Here is a 19,376-nt window from a genome sequence, read left to right as displayed (position 1 = left end):
CTGAGCTGTGCCTTGCTTTTCTCATTGTTATATAACAAATCATTTTCATTAGGTCTTATTCCGATACAATTAAAATATAAAAGTCTGATTCATCTTACTGTTGAACAGATCATCTTAAACCTTATAAAAACACAAGTATTTTCAAGATTATAGAATGAATACTGTTATTGCCAAATAAAAAAAATACATATCTATGAGAAAGACGTAGATGAAATTTCTACCTAGATTTGAGCAATATTAATACCTTCATGATTTTTTTTTTTTAAAGAATTCAAGAAATGAAATTGAGTTTTATAAGAGTACCTGTTTATTAAAACATATTAATACTTGCGTAGTGATTGTGTATGTTTTCGTGTTTAAGATTACAATACACATAAAGAAGAATTTATAGCAGGAAACACATTTTCATCATCAACAATAAATTATGTATGCATTTCTTACTATTAACGTTGGTGCTGTGGCTTAGTGGTTAAAGCGCCTGTCTCGTAATTAGGAAATCCTGAGTTCAAATCTCAACAGCACCTAACTCTTTTCTCCATGCTTTCTGAATAATTTTCATCAAACAAATGTTGAATACAATTTAAGAATAAACATCTGGTTCTATGAACTTTAGAATAAGTTATCTTAAAAATTAAATAAAATGCTTGGTATTGTGAAGATTTTTGTAGGAATGCATTGACTGAAATAATGATAAGAAAATGACAAAGAACAAGATACAGGTGAATGTTCACTCTATTGTTGAATTCAACTAATCCATTCTTCAGCAAGGTATATTTTAAAATGATATGAATAGGGTAAACTTCAAATTAGAGAGGTGTTTTTGAATAAGTGAAGAGTCTTCATTCATCTTAAGTGTTTGAGTAGAGAAGTGTGTGAACTTAGAAAAGAATATGAAAGTGAAAATGCAATATTCTCTTGAACACCATAAAGAAAAGTGTTTCAAAATAAAGAATCAAGTGGGTGCTGTGGCTTAGCTGGTTAAAGCGCCTGTCTAGTAAACAGGAGATCATGAGTTCAAATCTCAGCAGCGCCTTGCTTTTCTCATTGTTATATAACAAATCATTTTTATTAGGTCTTATTCCGATACAATTAAAATATAAAAGTCTGATTCATCTTACTGTTGAACAGATCATCTTTAACCTTATAAAAACCCAAGTATTTTCAAGATTATAGAATGAATACTGTTATTGCAAAATGAAAAAAATACATATCTATGAGAAAGACGTAGATGAAATGTCTACCTAGATTGGAGCAATATTATTACCTTCATGAAAAAAAGTGTAAAGAATTCAAGAAATGAAATTGGGTTTTATAAGAGTACCTGTTTATTAAAACATATTAATACTTGCGTAGTGATTGAGTATGTTTTCGTGTTTAAGATTACAATACATATAAAGAAGAATTTATAGCAGGAAACACATTTTCATCATCAACAACAAATTATGTATGCATTTCTTACTATTAATGTTGGTGCTGTTGCTTAGTGGTTAAAGCGCCTGTCTCGTAAACAGGAAATCCTGAGTTCAAATCTCAGCAGCACCTAAATGTTTTCTCCATGCTTTCCGAATAATTTTCATCAAACAAATGTTGAATACAATTTAAGAATAAACATCTGGTTCTATGAACTTTAGAATAAGTTATCTTAAACATTAAATAAAATGCTTGGTATTGTGAAGATTTTTGTAGGAATGCATTGACTGAAATAGGGAAAAGAAAATGACAAAGAACAAGATAGAGGTGAATGATCACTCTATTGTTGAATTCAACTAATCCATTCTTCAGCAAGGTATATTTTAAAATGATATGAATAGGGTAAACGTCAAATTAGAGAGGTGTTTTTGAATAAGTGAAGAGTCTTCATTCATCTTAAGTGTTTGAGTAGAGAAGTGTGTGAACTTAGAAAAGAATATGAAAGTGAAAAAGCAATATTCTCTTGAAAACCATAAAGAAAAGTGTTTCAAATTTAAGAATCAAGTGGGTGCTGTGGCTTAGCTGGTTAAAGCACCTGTCTAGTAAACAGGAGATCCTGAGTTCATCTCTCAGCAGTGCCTTGCTTTTCTCATTGTTATATAACAAATCATTTTCATTAGGTCTTATTCCGATACAATTAAAATATAAAAGTCTGATTCATCTTACTGTTGAACAGATCACCTTTAACCTTATAAAAACCCAGGTATTTTCAAGATTATAGAATGAATATTGTTATTGCAAAATGAAAAAAGTACATATCTATGAGAAAGACGTAGATGAAATGTCTACCAAGATTGGAGCAATATTATTACCTTCATGAAAAAAAATTGTAAAGAATTCAAGAAATGAAATTGGGTTTTATAAGAGTACCTGTTTATTAAAAGATATGAATCCTTGTGAAGGGATTGAGTATCTTTTCGTGTTTAAGATTACAATACATATAAAGAAGAATTTATAGCAGAAAACACATTTTCATCATCAACAATAAATTATTTATGCATTTTTTACTATTACCGTTGGTGCTGTGGCTAAGTGGTTAAAGCTCCTATCTCGTAAACAGGAAATTCTGAGTTCAAATCTCAGCAGCATTTAACTGTTTTCTTCATGCTTTCCGAATATTTTTCATCAAACAAGTGTTGAATACAATTTAAGTATAAACATCTGGTTCTATGAACTTTAGAATAAGTTATCTTAAAAATTAAATAAAATACTTGGTATTGTGAAGATTTTTGTAGGAATGCATTGATTGAAATAGGGAAAAGAAAATGACAAAGAACAAGATAGAGGTGAATGATCACTCTATTGTTGAATTCAACTAATCCATACTTTAGCAAGGTATATTTTAAAATGATATGAATAGGGTAAACTTCAAATTAGAGAGGTGTTTTGGAATAAGTGAAGAGTTTTCATTCATCTTAAGTTTATGAGTAGAGAAGTGTGTGAACTTAGAAAAGAATATGAAAGTGAAAAAGCATTATTCTCTTGAACACCATAAAGAAAAAGTTTTCAAAATTAAGAATCAAGTGGGTGCTGTGGCTTAGCTGGTTAAAACGCCTGTCTAGTAAACAGGAGATCCTGAGTTCAACTCTGAGCTGTGCCTTTCTTTTCTCATTGTTATATAACAAATCATTTTCATTAGGTCTTATTCCGATACAATTAAAATATAAAAGTCTGATTCATCTTACTGTTGAACAGATCATTTTAAACCTTATAAAAACACAAGTATTTTCAAGATTATAGAATGAATACTGTTATTGCAAAATGAAAAAAATACATATCTATGAGAAAGACGTAGATGAAATTTCTACCTAGATTTGAGCAATATTAATACCTTCATGATTTTTTTTTTTAAAGAATTCAAGAAATGAAATTGAGTTTTATAAGAGTACCTGTTTATTAAAACATATTAATACTTGCGTAGTGATTGAGTATGTTTTCGTGTTTAAGATTACAATACATATAAAGAAGAATTTATAGCAGGAAACACATTTTCATCATCAACAATAAATTATGTATGCATTTCTTACTATTAACGTTGGTGCTGTGGCTTAGTGGTTAAAGCGCCTGTCTCGTAATCAGGAAATCCTGAGTTCAAATCTCAACAGCACCTAACTCTTTTCTCCATGCTTTCCGAATAATTTTCATCAAACAAATGTTGAATACAATTTAAGAATAAACATCTGGTTCTATGAACTTTAGAATAAGTTATCTTAAAAATGAAATAAAATGCTTGGTATTGTGAAGATTTTTGTAGGAATGCATTGACTGAAATAGGGAAAAGAAAATGACAAAGAACAAGATAGAGGTGAATGATCACTCTATTGTTGAATTCAACTAATCCATTCTTCAGCAAGGTATATTTTAAAATGATATGAATAGGGTAAACTTCAAATTAGAGAGGTGTTTTTGAATAAGTGAAGAGTCTTCATTCATCTTAAGTGTTTGAGTAGAGAAGTGTGTGAACTTAGAAAAGAATATAAAAGTGAAAAAGCAATATTCTCTTGAACACCATAAAGAAAAGTGTTTCAAAATAAAGAATCAAGTGGGTGCTGTGGCTTAGCTGGTTAAAGCGCCTGTCTACAGGAGATCCTGAGTTCAACTCTCAGCAGTGCCTTGCTTTTCTCATTGTTATATAACAAATCATTTTCATTAGGTCTTATTCCGATACAATTAAAATATAAAAGTCTGATTCATCTTACTGTTGAACAGATCATCTTTAACCTTATAAAAACCCAAGTATTTTCAAGATTATAGAATGAATACTGTTATTGCAAAATGAAAAAAATACATATCTATGAGAAAGACGTAGATGAAATGTCTACCTAGATTGGAGCAATATTATTACCTTCATGAAAAAAAATTGTAAAAAATTCAAGAAATGAAATTGGGTTTTATAGGAGTACCTGTTTATTAAAACATATTAATCCTTGCGTAGTGATTGCGTATCTTTTCGTGTTTAAGATTACAATACATATAAAGAAGAATTTATAGCAGGAAACACATTTTCATCATTAACAATACATTCTTTATGCATTTCTTACTATTAACGTTGGTGCTGTGGCTTAGTGGTTAAAGCACCTGTCTCGTAAACAGGAAATCCTGAGTTCAATTCTCAGCAGCATTTAACTGTTTTCTCCATGCTTTCCGAAAGATTTTCATCAAACAAGTGTTGAATACAATTTAAGTATAAACATCTGGTTCTATGAACTTTAGAATAAGTTATCTTAAAAATTAAATAAAATACTTGGTATTGTGAAGATTTTTGTAGGAATGCATTGATTGAAATAGGGAAAATAAAATGACAAAGAACAAGATAGAGGTGAATGATCACTCTATTGTTGAATTCAACTAATCCATACTTCAGCAAGGTATATTTTAAAATGATATGAATAGGGTAAACTTCAAATTAGAGAGGTGTTTTTGAACAAGTGAAGAGTCTTCATTCATCTTAAGTTCATGAGTAGAGAAGTGTGTGAACTTAGAAAAGAATATGAAAGTGAAAAAGCATTATTCTCTTGAACACCATAAAGAAAAAGTTTTCAAAATTAAGAATCAAGTGGGTGCTGTGGCTTAGCTGGTTTAAGCGCCTGTCTAGCGCCTGTTCGGCTTTCCGAATAATTTTTATCAAACAAATGTTGAATACAATTTAAGAATAAACATCTGGTTCTATGAACTTTAGAATAAGTTATCTTAAAAATGAAATAAAATGCTTGGTATTGTGAAGATTTTTGTAGGAATGCATTGACTGAAATAGGGAAAAGAAAATGACAAAGAACAAGATAGAGGTGAATGATCACTCTATTGTGGAATTCAACAAATCCATTCTTCAGCAAGGAATATTTTAAAATGATATGAATAGGGTAAACTTCAAATTAGAGAGGTGTTTTTGAATAAGTGAAGAGTCTTCATTCATCTTAAGTGTTTGAGTAGAGAAGTATGTGAACTTAGAAAAGAATATGAAAGTGAAAAAGCAATATTCTCTTGAACACCATAAAGAAAAGTGTTTCAAATTCAAGAATCAAGTGGGTGCTGTGGCTTAGCTGGTTAAAGCGCCTGTCTAGTAAACAGGAGATCCTGAGTTGAAATCTCAGCAGCGCCTTGCTTTTCTCATTGTAATATATAACAAATCATTTTCATTAGGTCTTATTCCGATACAATTAAAATATAAAAGTCTGATTCATCTTACTGTTGAACAGATCATCTTTAACCTTATAAAAACCCAAGTATTTTCAAGATTATAGAATGAATACTGTTATTGCAAAATGAAAAAAATACATATCTATGAGAAAGACGTAGATGAAATGTCTACCTAGATTGGAGTAATATTATTACCTTCATGAAAAAAAATTGTAAAGAATTCAAGAAATGAAATTGGGTTTTATAAGAGTACCTGTTTATTAAAACATATTAATACTTGCGTAGTGATTGAGTATGTTTTCCTGTTTAAGATTACAATACATATAAAGAAGAATTTATAGCAGGAAACACATTTTCATCATCAACAATGAATAATTTATGCATTTCTTACTATTAACGTTGGTGCTGTGGCTTAGTGGTTAAAGCACCTTTCTCATAAACAGGAAATCCTGAGTTCAAATCTCAGCAGAACCTAACTGTTTTCTCCATGCTTTCCGAATAATTTACATCCAACAAATGTTGAATACAATTTAAGAATAAACATCTGGATCTATGAACTTTAGAATAAGTTATCTTAAACATTAAATAAAATGCTTGGTATTGTGAAGATTTTTGTAGGAATGCATTGACTGAAATAGGGAAAAGAAAATGACAAAGAACAAGATAGAGGTGAATGATCACTCTATTGTTGAATTCAACTAATCCATTCTTCAGCAAGGTATATTTTAAAATGATATGAATAGGGTAAACGTCAAATTAGAGAGGTGTTTTTGAATAAGTGAAGAGTCTTCATTCATCTTAAGTGTTTGAGTAGAGAAGTGTGTGAACTTAGAAAAGAATATGAAAGTGAAAAAGCAATATTCTCTTGAAAACCATAAAGAAAAGTGTTTCAAATTTAAGAATCAAGTGGGTGCTGTGGCTTAGCTGGTTAAAGCACCTGTCTAGTAAACAGGAGATCCTGAGTTCATCTCTCAGCAGTGCCTTGCTTTTCTCATTGTTATATAACAAATCATTTTTATTAGGTCTTATTCCGATACAATTAAAATATAAAAGTCTGATTCATCTTACTGTTGAACAGATCACCTTTAACCTTATAAAAACCCAGGTATTTTCAAGATTATAGAATGAATACTGTTATTGCAAAATGAAAAAAGTACATATCTATGAGAAAGACGTAGATGAAATGTCTACCAAGATTGGAGCAATATTATTACCTTCATGAAAAAAAATTGTAAAGAATTCAAGAAATGAAATTGGGTTTTATAAGAGTACCTGTTTATTAAAAGATATGAATCCTTGTGAAGTGATTGAGTATCTTTTCGTGTTTAAGATTACAATACATATAAAGAAGAATTTATAGCAGAAAACACATTTTCATCATCAACAATAAATTATTTATGCATTTTTTACTATTACCAATGGTGCTGTGGCTAAGTGGTTAAAGCTCCTATCTCGTAAACAGGAAATCCTGAGTTCAAATCTCAGCAGCATTTAACTGTTTTCTTCATGCTTTCCGAATATTTTTCATCAAACAAGTGTTAAATACAATTTAAGTATAAACATCTGGTTCTATGAACTTTAGAATAAGTTATCTTAAAAATTAAATAAAATACTTGGTATTGTGAAGATTTTTGTAGGAATGCATTGATTGAAATAGGGAAAAGAAAATGACAAAGAACAAGATAGAGGTGAATGATCACTCTATTGTTGAATTCAACTAATCCATACTTCAGCAAGGTATATTTTAAAATGATATGAATAGGGTAAACTTCAAATTAGAGAGGTGTTTTTGAATAAGTGAAGAGTCTTCATTCATCTTAAGTTTATGAGTAGAGAAGTGTGTGAACTTAGAAAAGAATATGAAAGTGAAAAAACATTATTCTCTTGAACACCATAAAGAAAAAGTTTTCAAAATTAAGAATAAAGTGGGTGCTGTGGCTTAGCTGGTTAAAACGCCTGTCTAGTAAACAGGAGATCCTGAGTTCAACTCTGAGCTGTGCCTTGCTTTTCTCATTGTTATATAACAAATCATTTTCATTAGGTCTTATTCCGATACAATTAAAATATAAAAGTCTGATTCATCTTACTGTTGAACAGATCATCTTAAACCTTATAAAAACACAAGTATTTTCAAGATTATAGAATGAATACTGTTATTGCCAAATAAAAAAAATACATATCTATGAGAAAGACGTAGATGAAATTTCTACCTAGATTTGAGCAATATTAATACCTTCATGATTTTTTTTTTTAAAGAATTCAAGAAATGAAATTGAGTTTTATAAGAGTACCTGTTTATTAAAACATATTAATACTTGCGTAGTGATTGTGTATGTTTTCGTGTTTAAGATTACAATACACATAAAGAAGAATTTATAGCAGGAAACACATTTTCATCATCAACAATAAATTATGTATGCATTTCTTACTATTAACGTTGGTGCTGTGGCTTAGTGGTTAAAGCGCCTGTCTCGTAATTAGGAAATCCTGAGTTCAAATCTCAACAGCACCTAACTCTTTTCTCCATGCTTTCCGAATAATTTTCATCAAACAAATGTTGAATACAATTTAAGAATAAACATCTGGTTCTATGAACTTTAGAATAAGTTATCTTAAAAATTAAATAAAATGCTTGCTATTGTGAAGATTTTTGTAGGAATGCATTGACTGAAATAATGATAAGAAAATGACAAAGAACAAGATACAGGTGAATGTTCACTCTATTGTTGAATTCAACTAATCCATTCTTCAGCAAGGTATATTTTAAAATGATATGAATAGGGTAAACTTCAAATTAGAGAGGTGTTTTTGAATAAGTGAAGAGTCTTCATTCATCTTAAGTGTTTGAGTAGAGAAGTGTGTGAACTTAGAAAAGAATATGAAAGTGAAAAAGCAATATTCTCTTGAACACCATAAAGAAAAGTGTTTCAAAATAAAGAATCAAGTGGGTGCTGTGGCTTAGCTGGTTAAAGCGCCTGTCTAGTAAACAGGAGATCCTGAGTTGAAATCTCAGCAGCGCCTTGCTTTTCTCATTGTAATATATAACAAATCATTTTCATTAGGTCTTATTCCGATACAATTAAAATATAAAAGTCTGATTCATCTTACTGATGAACAGATCATCTTTAACCTTATAAAAACCCAAGTATTTTCAAGATTATAGAATGAATAATGTTATAGCAAAATGAAAAAAATACATATCTATGAGAAAGACGTAGATGAAATGTCTACCTAGATTGGAGTAATATTATTACCTTCATGAAAAAAAATTGTGAAGAATTCAAGAAATGAAATTGGGTTTTATAAGAGTACCTGTTTATTAAAACATATTAATACTTGCGTAGTGATTGAGTATGTTTTCCTGTTTAAGATTACAATACATATAAAGAAGAATTTATAGCAGGAAACACATTTTCATCATCAACAATGAATAATTTATGCATTTCTTACTATTAACGTTGGTGCTGTGGCTTAGTGGTTAAAGCACCTTTCTCATAAACAGGAAATCCTGAGTTCAAATCTCAGCAGAACCTAACTGTTTTCTCCATGCTTTCCGAATAATTTACATCCAACAAATGTTGAATACAATTTAAGAATAAACATCTGGATCTATGAACTTTAGAATAAGTTATCTAACATTAAATAAAATGCTTGGTATTGTGAAGATTTTTGTAGGAATGCATTGACTGAAATAGGGAAAAGAAAATGACAAAGAACAAGATAGAGGTGAATGATCACTCTATTGTTGAATTCAACTAATCCATTCTTCAGCAAGGTATATTTTAAAATGATATGAATAGGGTAAACGTCAAATTAGAGAGGTGTTTTTGAATAAGTGAAGAGTCTTCATTCATCTTAAGTGTTTGAGTAGAGAAGTGTGTGAACTTAGAAAAGAATATGAAAGTGAAAAAGCAATATTCTCTTGAAAACCATAAAGAAAAGTGTTTCAAATTTAAGAATCAAGTGGGTGCTGTGGCTTAGCTGGTTAAAGCATCTGTCTAGTAAACAGGAGATCCTGAGTTCATCTCTCAGCAGTGCCTTGCTTTTCTCATTGTTATATAACAAATCATTTTTATTAGGTCTTATTCCGATACAATTAAAATATAAAAGTCTGATTCATCTTACTGTTGAACAGATCACCTTTAACCTTATAAAAACCCAGGTATTTTCAAGATTATAGAATGAATACTGTTATTGCAAAATGAAAAAAGTACATATCTATGAGAAAGACGTAGATAAAATGTCTACCAAGATTGGAGCAATATTATTACCTTCATGAAAAAAAATTGTAAAGAATTCAAGAAATGAAATTGGGTTTTATAAGAGTACCTGTTTATTAAAAGATATGAATCCTTGTGAAGTGATTGAGTATCTTTTCGTGTTTAAGATTACAATACATATAAAGAAGAATTTATAGCAGAAAACACATTTTCATCATCAACAATAAATTTTTTATGCATTTTTTACTATTACCAATGGTGCTGTGGCTAAGTGGTTAAAGCTCCTATCTCGTAAACAGGAAATCCTGAGTTCAAATCTCAGCAGCATTTAACTGTTTTCTTCATGCTTTCCGAATATTTTTCATCAAACAAGTGTTAAATACAATTTAAGTATAAACATCTGGTTCTATGAACTTTAGAATAAGTTATCTTAAAAATTAAATAAAATACTTGGTATTGTGAAGATTTTTGTAGGAATGCATTGATTGAAATAGGGAAAAGAAAATGACAAAGAACAAGATAGAGGTGAATGATCACTCTATTGTTGAATTCAACTAATCCATACTTCAGCAAGGTATATTTTAAAATGATATGAATAGGGTAAACTTCAAATTAGAGAGGTGTTTTTGAATAAGTGAAGAGTCTTCATTCATCTTAAGTTTATGAGTAGAGAAGTGTGTGAACTTAGAAAAGAATATGAAAGTGAAAAAACATTATTCTCTTGAACACCATAAAGAAAAAGTTTTCAAAATTAAGAATCAAGTGGGTGCTGTGGCTTAGCTGGTTAAAACGCCTGTCTAGTAAACAGGAGATCCTGAGTTCAACTCTGAGCTGTGCCTTGCTTTTCTCATTGTTATATAACAAATCATTTTCATTAGGTCTTATTCCGATACAATTAAAATATAAAAGTCTGATTCATCTTACCGTTGAACAGATCATCTTAAACCTTATAAAAACACAAGTATTTTCAAGATTATAGAATGAATACTGTTATTGCCAAATAAAAAAAATACATATCTCTGAGAAAGACGTAGATGAAATTTCTACCTAGATTTGAGCAATATTAATACCTTCATGATTTTTTTTTTTAAAGAATTCAAGAAATGAAATTGAGTTTTATAAGAGTACTTGTTTATTAAAACATATTAATACTTGCGTAGTGATTGTGTATGTTTTCGTGTTTAAGATTACAATACACATAAAGAAGAATTTATAGCAGGAAACACATTTTCATCATCAACAATAAATTATGTATGCATTTCTTACTATTAACGTTGGTGCTGTGGCTTAGTGGTTAAAGCGCCTGTCTCGTAATTAGGAAATCCTGAGTTCAAATCTCAACAGCACCTAACTCTTTTCTCCATGCTTTCCGAATAATTTTCATCAAACAAATGTTGAATACAATTTAAGAATAAACATCTGGTTTTATGAACTTTAGAATAAGTTATCTTAAAAATTAAATAAAATGCTTGCTATTGTGAAGATTTTTGTAGGAATGCATTGACTGAAATAATGATAAGAAAATGACAAAGAACAAGATACAGGTGAATGTTCACTCTATTGTTGAATTCAACTAATCCATTCTTCAGCAAGGTATATTTTAAAATGATATGAATAGGGTAAACTTCAAATTAGAGAGGTGTTTTTGAATAAGTGAAGAGTCTTCATTCATCTTAAGTGTTTGAGTAGAGAAGTGTGTGAACTTAGAAAAGAATATGAAAGTGAAAAAGCAATATTCTCTTGAACACCATAAAGAAAAGTGTTTCAAAATAAAGAATCAAGTGGGTGCTGTGGCTTAGCTGGTTAAAGCGCCTGTCCAGTAAACAGGAGATCATGAGTTCAAATCTCAGCAGCGCCTTGCTTTTCTCATTGTTATATAACAAATCATTTTTATTAGGTCTTATTCCGATACAATTAAAATATAAAAGTCTGATTCATCTTACTGTTGAACAGATCATCTTTAACCTTATAAAAACCCAAGTATTTTCAAGATTATAGAATGAATACTGTTATTGCAAAATGAAAAAAATACATATCTATGAGAAAGACGTAGATGAAATTTCTACCTAGATTTGAGCAATATTAATACCTTCATGATTTTTTTTTAAAGAATTCAAGAAATGAAATTGAGTTTTATAAGAGTACCTGTTTATCAAAACATATTAATTCTTGCGTAGTGATTGAGTATGTTTTCGTGTTTAAGATTACAATACATATAAAGAAGAATTTATAGCAGGAAACACATTTTCATCATCAACAATAAATTATGTATGCATTTCATTCTATTAACATTGGTGCTGTGGCTTAGTGGTTAAAGCACCTGTCTCGTAAACAGGAAATCTTGAGTTCAAATCTCAGCAGCACCTAAATGTTTTCTCCATGCTTTCCGAATAATTTTCATCAAACAAATGTTGAATACAATTTAAGAATAAACATCTGGTTCTATGAACTTTAGAATAAGTTATCTTAAAAATTAAATAAAATGCTTGGTATTGTGAAGATTTTTGTAGGAATGCATTGACTGAAATAGGGAAAAGAAAATGACAAAGAACAAGATAGAGGTGAATGATCACTCTATTGTTGAATTCAACTAATCCATTCTTCAGCAAGGTATATTTTAAAATGATATGAATAGGGTAAACTTCAAATTAGAGAAGTGTTTTTGAATAAGTGAAGAGTCTTCATTCATCTTAAGTGTTTGAGTAGAGAAGTGTGTGAACTTAGAAAAGAATATGAAAGTGAAAAAGCAATATTCTCTTGAACACCATAAAGAAAAGTGTTTCAAATTTAAGAATCAAGTGGGTGCTGTGGCTTAGCTGGTTAAAGCGCCTGTCTAGTAAACAGGAGATCCTGAGTTCATCTCTCAGCAGTGCCTTGCATTTTCTCATTGTTATATAACAAATCATTTTCATTAGGTCTTATTACGATACAATTAAAATATAAAAGTCTGATTCATCTTACGGTTGAACAGATCACCTTTAACCTTATAAAAACCCAGGTATTTTCAAGATTATAGAATGAATACTATTATTGCAAAATGAAAAAAGTACATATCTATGAGAAAGAAGTAGATGAAATGTCTACCAAGATTGGAGCAATATTATTACCTTCATGAATTTTTTTTTTAAAGAATTCAAGAAATGAAATTGGGTTTTATAAGAGTACCTGTTTATTAAAATATATGAATCCTTGCGTAGTGATTGAGTATCTTTTCGTGTTTAAGATTACAATACATATAAAGAAGAATTTATAGCAGAAAACACATTTTCATCATCAACAATAAATTATTTATGCATTTTTTACTATTACCGTTGGTGCTGTGGCTTAGTGGTTAAAGCTCCTATCTTGTAAACAGGAAATCCTGAGTTCAAATCTCAGCAGCATTTAACTGTTTTCTTCATGCTTTCCGAATAATTTTCATCAAACAAGTGATGAATACAATTTAAGTATAAACATCTGGTTCTATGAACTTTAGAATAAGTTATCTTAAAAATTAAATAAAATACTTGGTATTGTGAGGATTTTTGTAGGAATGCATTGATTGAAATAGGGAAAAGAAAATGACAAAGAACAAGATAGAGGTGAATGATCACTCTATTGTTGAATTCAACTAATCCATTCTTCAGCAAGGTATATTTTAAAATGATATGAATAGGGTAAACTTCAAATTAGAGAGGTGTTTTTGAATAAGTGAAGAGTCTTCATTCATCTTAAGTGTTTGAGTATAGAAGTGTGTGAACTTAGAAAAGAATATGAAAGTGAAAAAGCAATATTCTCTTGAACACCATAAAGAAAAGTGTTTCAAATTTAAGAATCAAGTGGGTGCTGTGGCTTAGCTGGTTAAAGCGCCTGTCTAGTAAACAGGAGATCCTGAGTTCATCTCTCAGCAGTGCCTTGCATTTTCTCATTGTTATATAACAAATCATTTTCATTAGGTCTTATTCCGATACAATTAAAATATAAAAGTCTGATTCATCTTACTGTTGAACAGATCATCTTAAACCTTATAAAAACACAAGTATTTTCAAGATTATAGAATGAATACTGTTATTGCCAAATGAAAAAAATACATATCTATGAGAAAGACGTAGATGAAATTTCTACCTAGATTTGAGCAATATTAATACCTTCATGATTTTTTTTTAAAGAATTCAAGAAATGAAATTGAGTTTTATAAGAGTACCTGTTTATTGAAACATATTAATACTTGCGTAGTGATTGAGTATGTTTTCGTGTTTAAGATTAGAATACATATAAAGAAGAATTTATAGCAGGAAACACATTTTCATCATCAACAATAAATTATGTATGCATTTCTTACTATTAACGTTGGTGCTGTGGCTTAGTGGTTAAAGCGCCTGTCTCGTAAACAGGAAATCCTGAGTTCAAATCTCAACAGCGCCTTGCTTTTCTCATTGTAATATATAACAAATCATTTTCATTAGGTCTTATTCCGATACAATTAAAATATAAAAGTCTGATTCATCTTACTGTTGAACAGATCATCTTTAACCTTATAAAAACCCAAGTATTTTCAAGATTATAGAATGAATAATGTTATTGCAAAATGAAAAAAATACATATCTATGAGAAAGACGTAGATGAAATGTCTACCTAGATTGGAGTAATATTATTACCTTCATGAAAAAAAATTGTAAAGAATTCAAGAAATGAAATTGGGTTTTATAAGAGTACCTGTTTATTAAAAGATATGAATCCTTGTGAAGTGATTGAGTATCTTTTTGTGTTTAAGATTACAATACATATAAAGAAGAATTTATAGCAGAAAACACATTTTCATCATCAACAATAAATTATTTATGCATTTTTTACTATTACCAATGGTGCTGTGGCTAAGTGGTTAAAGCTCCTATCTCGTAAACAGGAAATCCTGAGTTCAAATCTCAGCAGCATTTAACTGTTTTCTTCATGCTTTCCGAATATTTTTCATCAAACAAGTGTTAAATACAATTTAAGTATAAACATCTGGTTCTATGAACTTTAGAATAAGTTATCTTAAAAATTAAATAAAATACTTGGTATTGTGAAGATTTTTGTAGGAATGCATTGATTGAAATAGGGAAAAGAAAATGACAAAGAACAAGATAGAGGTGAATGATCACTCTATTGTTGAATTCAACTAATCCATACTTCAGCAAGGTATATTTTAAAATGATATGAATAGGGTAAACTTCAAATTAGAGAGGTGTTTTTGAATAAGTGAAGAGTCTTCATTCATCTTAAGTTTATGAGTAGAGAAGTGTGTGAACTTAGAAAAGAATATGAAAGTGAAAAAACATTATTCTCTTGAACACCATAAAGAAAAAGTTTTCAAAATTAAGAATCAAGTGGGTGCTGTGGCTTAGCTGGTTAAAACGCCTGTCTAGTAAACAGGAGATCCTGAGTTCAACTCTGAGCTGTGCCTTGCTTTTCTCATTGTTATATAACAAATCATTTTCATTAGGTCTTATTCCGATACAATTAAAATATAAAAGTCTGATTCATCTTACTGTTGAACAGATCATCTTAAACCTTATAAAAACACAAGTATTTTCAAGATTATAGAATGAATACTGTTATTGCCAAATAAAAAAAATACATATCTATGAGAAAGACGTAGATGAAATTTCTACCTAGATTTGAGCAATATTAATACCTTCATGATTTTTTTTTTTAAAGAATTCAAGAAATGAAATTGAGTTTTATAAGAGTACCTGTTTATTAAAACATATTAATACTTGCGTAGTGATTGTGTATGTTTTCGTGTTTAAGATTACAATACACATAAAGAAGAATTTATAGCAGGAAACACATTTTCATCATCAACAATAAATTATGTATGCATTTCTTACTATTAACGTTGGTGCAGTGGCTTAGTGGTTAAAGCGCCTGTCTCGTAATTAGGAAATCCTGAGTTCAAATCTCAACAGCACCTAACTCTTTACTCCATGCTTTCCGAATAATTTTCATCAAACAAATGTTGAATACAATTTAAGAATAAACATCTGGTTTTATGAACTTTAGAATAAGTTATCTTAAAAATTAAATAAAATGCTTGCTATTGTGAAGATTTTTGTAGGAATGCATTGACTGAAATAATGATAAGAAAATGACAAAGAACAAGATACAGGTGAATGTTCACTCTATTGTTGAATTCAACTAATCCATTCTTCAGCAAGGTATATTTTAAAATGATATGAATAGGGTAAACTTCAAATTAGAGAGGTGTTTTTGAATAAGTGAAGAGTCTTCATTCATCTTAAGTGTTTGAGTAGAGAAGTGTGTGAACTTAGAAAAGAATATGAAAGTGAAAAAGCAATATTCTCTTGAACACCATAAAGAAAAGTGTTTCAAAATAAAGAATCAAGTGGGTGCTGTGGCTTAGCTGGTTAAAGCGCCTGTCTAGTAAACAGGAGATCATGAGTTCAAATCTCAGCAGCGCCTTGCTTTTCTCATTGTTATATAACAAATCATTTTTATTAGGTCTTATTCCGATACAATTAAAATATAAAAGTCTGATTCATCTTACTGTTGAACAGATCATCTTTAACCTTATAAAAACCCAAGTATTTTCAAGATTATAGAATGAATACTGTTATTGCAAAATGAAAAAAATACATATCAATGAGAAAGACGTAGATGAAATGTCTACCTAGATTGGAGCAATATTATTACCTTCATGAAAAAAAGTGTAAAGAATTCAAGAAATGAAATTGGGTTTTATAAGAGTACCTGTTTATTAAAACATATTAATACTTGCGTAGTGATTGAGTATGTTTTCGTGTTTAAGATTACAATACATATAAAGAAGAATTTATAGCAGGAAACACATTTTCATCATCAACAATAAATTATGTATGCATTTCTTACTATTAATGTTGGTGCTGTGGCTTAGTGGTTAAAGTGCCTGTCTCGTAAACAGGAAATCCTGAGTTCAAATCTCAGCAGCACCTAAATGTTTTCTCCATGCTTTCCGAATAATTTTCATCAAACAAATGTTGAATACAATTTAAGAATAAACATCTGCTTCTATGAACTTTAGAATAAGTTATCTTAAACATTAAATAAAATGCTTGGTATTGTGAAGATTTTTGTAGGAATGCATTGACTGAAATAGGGAAAAGAAAATGACAAAGAACAAGATAGAGGTGAATGATCACTCTATTGTTGAATTCAACTAATCCATTCTTCAGCAAGGTATATTTTAAAATGATATGAATAGGGTAAACGTCAAATTAGAGAGGTGTTTTTGAATAAGTGAAGAGTCTTCATTCATCTTAAGTGTTTGAGTAGAGAAGTGTGTGAACTTAGAAAAGAATATGAAAGTGAAAAAGCAATATTCTCTTGAAAACCATAAAGAAAAGTGTTTCAAATTTAAGAATCAAGTGGGTGCTGTGGCTTAGCTGGTTAAAGCACCTGTCTAGTAAACAGGAGATCCTGAGTTCATCTCTCAGCAGTGCCTTGCTTTTCTCATTGTTATATAACAAATCATTTTCATTAGGTCTTATTCCGATACAATTAAAATATAAAAGTCTGATTCATCTTACTGTTGAACAGATCACCTTTAACCTTATAAAAACACAAGTATTTTCAAGATTATAGAATGAATACTGTTATTGCAAAATGAAAAAAGTACATATCTATGAGAAAGACGTAGATGACATTTCTACCTAGATTTGAGCAATATTAATACCTTCATGATTCTTTTTAAAGAATTCAAGAAATGAAATTGAGTTTTATAAGAGTACCTGTTTATCAAAACATATTAATACTTGCGTAGTGATTGAGTATGTTTTCGTGTTTAAGATTACAATACATATAAAGAAGAATTTATAGCAGGAAACACATTTTCATCATCAACAATAAATTATGTATGCATTTCTTACTATTAACGTTGGTGCTGTGGCTTAGTGGTTAAAGCGCCTGTCTCGTAAACAGGAAATCCTGAGTTCAAATCTCAGCAGCACCTAAATGTTTTCTCGTGCTTTCCGAATAATTTTCATCAAACAAATGTTGAATACAATTTAAGAATAAACATCTGGTTCTATGAACTTTAGAATAAGTTATCTTAAAAATTAAATAAAATGCTTGGTATTGTGAAGATTTTTGTAGGAATGCATTGACTGAAATAGGGAAAAGAAAATGACAAAGAACAAGATAGAGGTGAATGATCACTCTATTGTTGAATTCAACTAATCCATTCTTCAGCAAGGTATATTTTAAAATGATATGAATAGGGTAAACTTCAAATTAGAGAGGTGTTTTTGAATAAGTGAAGAGTCTTCATTCATCTTAAGTGTTTGAGTAGAGAAGTGTGTGAACTTAGAAAAGAATATGAAAGTGAAAAAGCAATATTCTCTTGAACACCATAAAGAAAAGTGTTTCAAATTTAAGAATCAAGTGGGTGCTGTGGCTTAGCTGGTTAAAGCACCTGTCTAGTAAACAGGCGATCCTGAGTTCAACTCTCAGCAGTGCCTTGCTTTTCTCATTGTTATATAACAAATCATTTTCATTAGGTCTTATTCCAATACAATTAAAATATAAAAGTCTGAATTCATCTTACTGTTGAACAGATCATCTTAAACCTTATAAAAACACAAGTGTTTTCAAGATTATAGAATGAATACTGTTATTGCAAAATGAAAAAAATACATATCTATGAGAAAGACGTAGATGAAATTTCTACCTAGATTTGAGCAATATTAATACCTTCATGATTTTTTTTTAAAGAATTCAAGAAATGAAATTGAGTTTTATAAGAGTACCTGTTTATCAAAACATATTAATTCTTGCGTAGTGATTGAGTATGTTTTTGTGTTTAAGATTACAATACATATAAAGAAGAATTTATAGCAGGAAACACATTTTCATCATCAACAATAAATTATGTATGCATTTCATTCTATTAACATTGGTGCTGTGGCTTAGTGGTTAAAGCACCTGTCTCGTAAACAGGAAATCTTGAGTTCAAATCTCAGCAGCACCTAAATGTTTTCTCCATGCTTTCCGAATAATTTTCATCAAACAAATGTTGAATACAATTTAAGAATAAACATCTGGTTCTATGAACTTTAGAATAAGTTATCTTAAAAATTAAATAAAATGCTTGGTATTGTGAAGATTTTTGTAGGAATGCATTGACTGAAATAGGGAAAAGAAAATGACAAAGAACAAGATAGAGGTGAATGATCACTCTATTGTTGAATTCAACTAATCCATTCTTCAGCAAGGTATATTTTAAAATGATATGAATAGGGTAAACTTCAAATTAGAGAAGTGTTTTTGAATAAGTGAAGAGTCTTCATTCATCTTAAGTGTTTGAGTAGAGAAGTGTGTGAACTTACAAAAGAATATGAAAGTGAAAAAGCAATATTCTCTTGAACACCATAAAGAAAAGTGTTTCAAATTTAAGAATCAAGTGGGTGCTGTGGCTTAGCTGGTTAAAGCGCCTGTCTAGTAAACAGGAGATCCTGAGTTCATCTCTCAGCAGTGCCTTGCATTTTCTCATTGTTATATAACAAATCATTTTCATTAGGTCTTATTACGATA

General features: G+C 29.7%; 12 non-coding genes across 12 annotated transcripts; all 12 read left to right on the top strand.

Moving 5' to 3' along the window:
- The first annotated feature begins 959 nt into the window (after positions 1 to 959).
- Positions 960 to 1,033, top strand: TRNAT-AGU (transfer RNA threonine (anticodon AGU)). The gene has a single exon. It is a non-coding gene; the product is annotated as a tRNA-Thr (tRNA).
- A 436-nt stretch (positions 1,034 to 1,469) lies between these two features.
- On the top strand, positions 1,470 to 1,542 carry TRNAT-CGU (transfer RNA threonine (anticodon CGU)). The gene has a single exon. It is a non-coding gene; the product is annotated as a tRNA-Thr (tRNA).
- A 2,979-nt stretch (positions 1,543 to 4,521) lies between these two features.
- TRNAT-CGU (transfer RNA threonine (anticodon CGU)) lies at positions 4,522 to 4,594 on the top strand. Its single transcript has one exon. It is a non-coding gene; the product is annotated as a tRNA-Thr (tRNA).
- A 901-nt stretch (positions 4,595 to 5,495) lies between these two features.
- Positions 5,496 to 5,569, top strand: TRNAT-AGU (transfer RNA threonine (anticodon AGU)). Its single transcript has one exon. It is a non-coding gene; the product is annotated as a tRNA-Thr (tRNA).
- A 2,985-nt stretch (positions 5,570 to 8,554) lies between these two features.
- On the top strand, positions 8,555 to 8,628 carry TRNAT-AGU (transfer RNA threonine (anticodon AGU)). The gene has a single exon. It is a non-coding gene; the product is annotated as a tRNA-Thr (tRNA).
- Positions 8,629 to 12,120: 3,492 nt separating this feature from the next.
- On the top strand, positions 12,121 to 12,193 carry TRNAT-CGU (transfer RNA threonine (anticodon CGU)). Its single transcript has one exon. It is a non-coding gene; the product is annotated as a tRNA-Thr (tRNA).
- A 947-nt stretch (positions 12,194 to 13,140) lies between these two features.
- On the top strand, positions 13,141 to 13,213 carry TRNAT-UGU (transfer RNA threonine (anticodon UGU)). The gene has a single exon. It is a non-coding gene; the product is annotated as a tRNA-Thr (tRNA).
- A 2,984-nt stretch (positions 13,214 to 16,197) lies between these two features.
- Positions 16,198 to 16,271, top strand: TRNAT-AGU (transfer RNA threonine (anticodon AGU)). The gene has a single exon. It is a non-coding gene; the product is annotated as a tRNA-Thr (tRNA).
- A 436-nt stretch (positions 16,272 to 16,707) lies between these two features.
- Positions 16,708 to 16,780, top strand: TRNAT-CGU (transfer RNA threonine (anticodon CGU)). Its single transcript has one exon. It is a non-coding gene; the product is annotated as a tRNA-Thr (tRNA).
- Positions 16,781 to 17,723: 943 nt separating this feature from the next.
- On the top strand, positions 17,724 to 17,796 carry TRNAT-CGU (transfer RNA threonine (anticodon CGU)). The gene has a single exon. It is a non-coding gene; the product is annotated as a tRNA-Thr (tRNA).
- Positions 17,797 to 18,230: 434 nt separating this feature from the next.
- On the top strand, positions 18,231 to 18,304 carry TRNAT-AGU (transfer RNA threonine (anticodon AGU)). The gene has a single exon. It is a non-coding gene; the product is annotated as a tRNA-Thr (tRNA).
- A 436-nt stretch (positions 18,305 to 18,740) lies between these two features.
- TRNAT-CGU (transfer RNA threonine (anticodon CGU)) lies at positions 18,741 to 18,813 on the top strand. Its single transcript has one exon. It is a non-coding gene; the product is annotated as a tRNA-Thr (tRNA).
- The last annotated feature ends 563 nt before the right edge of the window (positions 18,814 to 19,376 follow it).

This window comes from Lissotriton vulgaris, chromosome 12 (genome assembly GCF_964263255.1).
Source record: "Lissotriton vulgaris chromosome 12, aLisVul1.2, whole genome shotgun sequence".
NCBI lineage: Eukaryota > Metazoa > Chordata > Amphibia > Caudata > Salamandridae > Lissotriton > Lissotriton vulgaris.
Note: the sequence above shows the minus strand (reverse complement) of the source record. Positions and strands in the feature narration are given on the sequence as shown.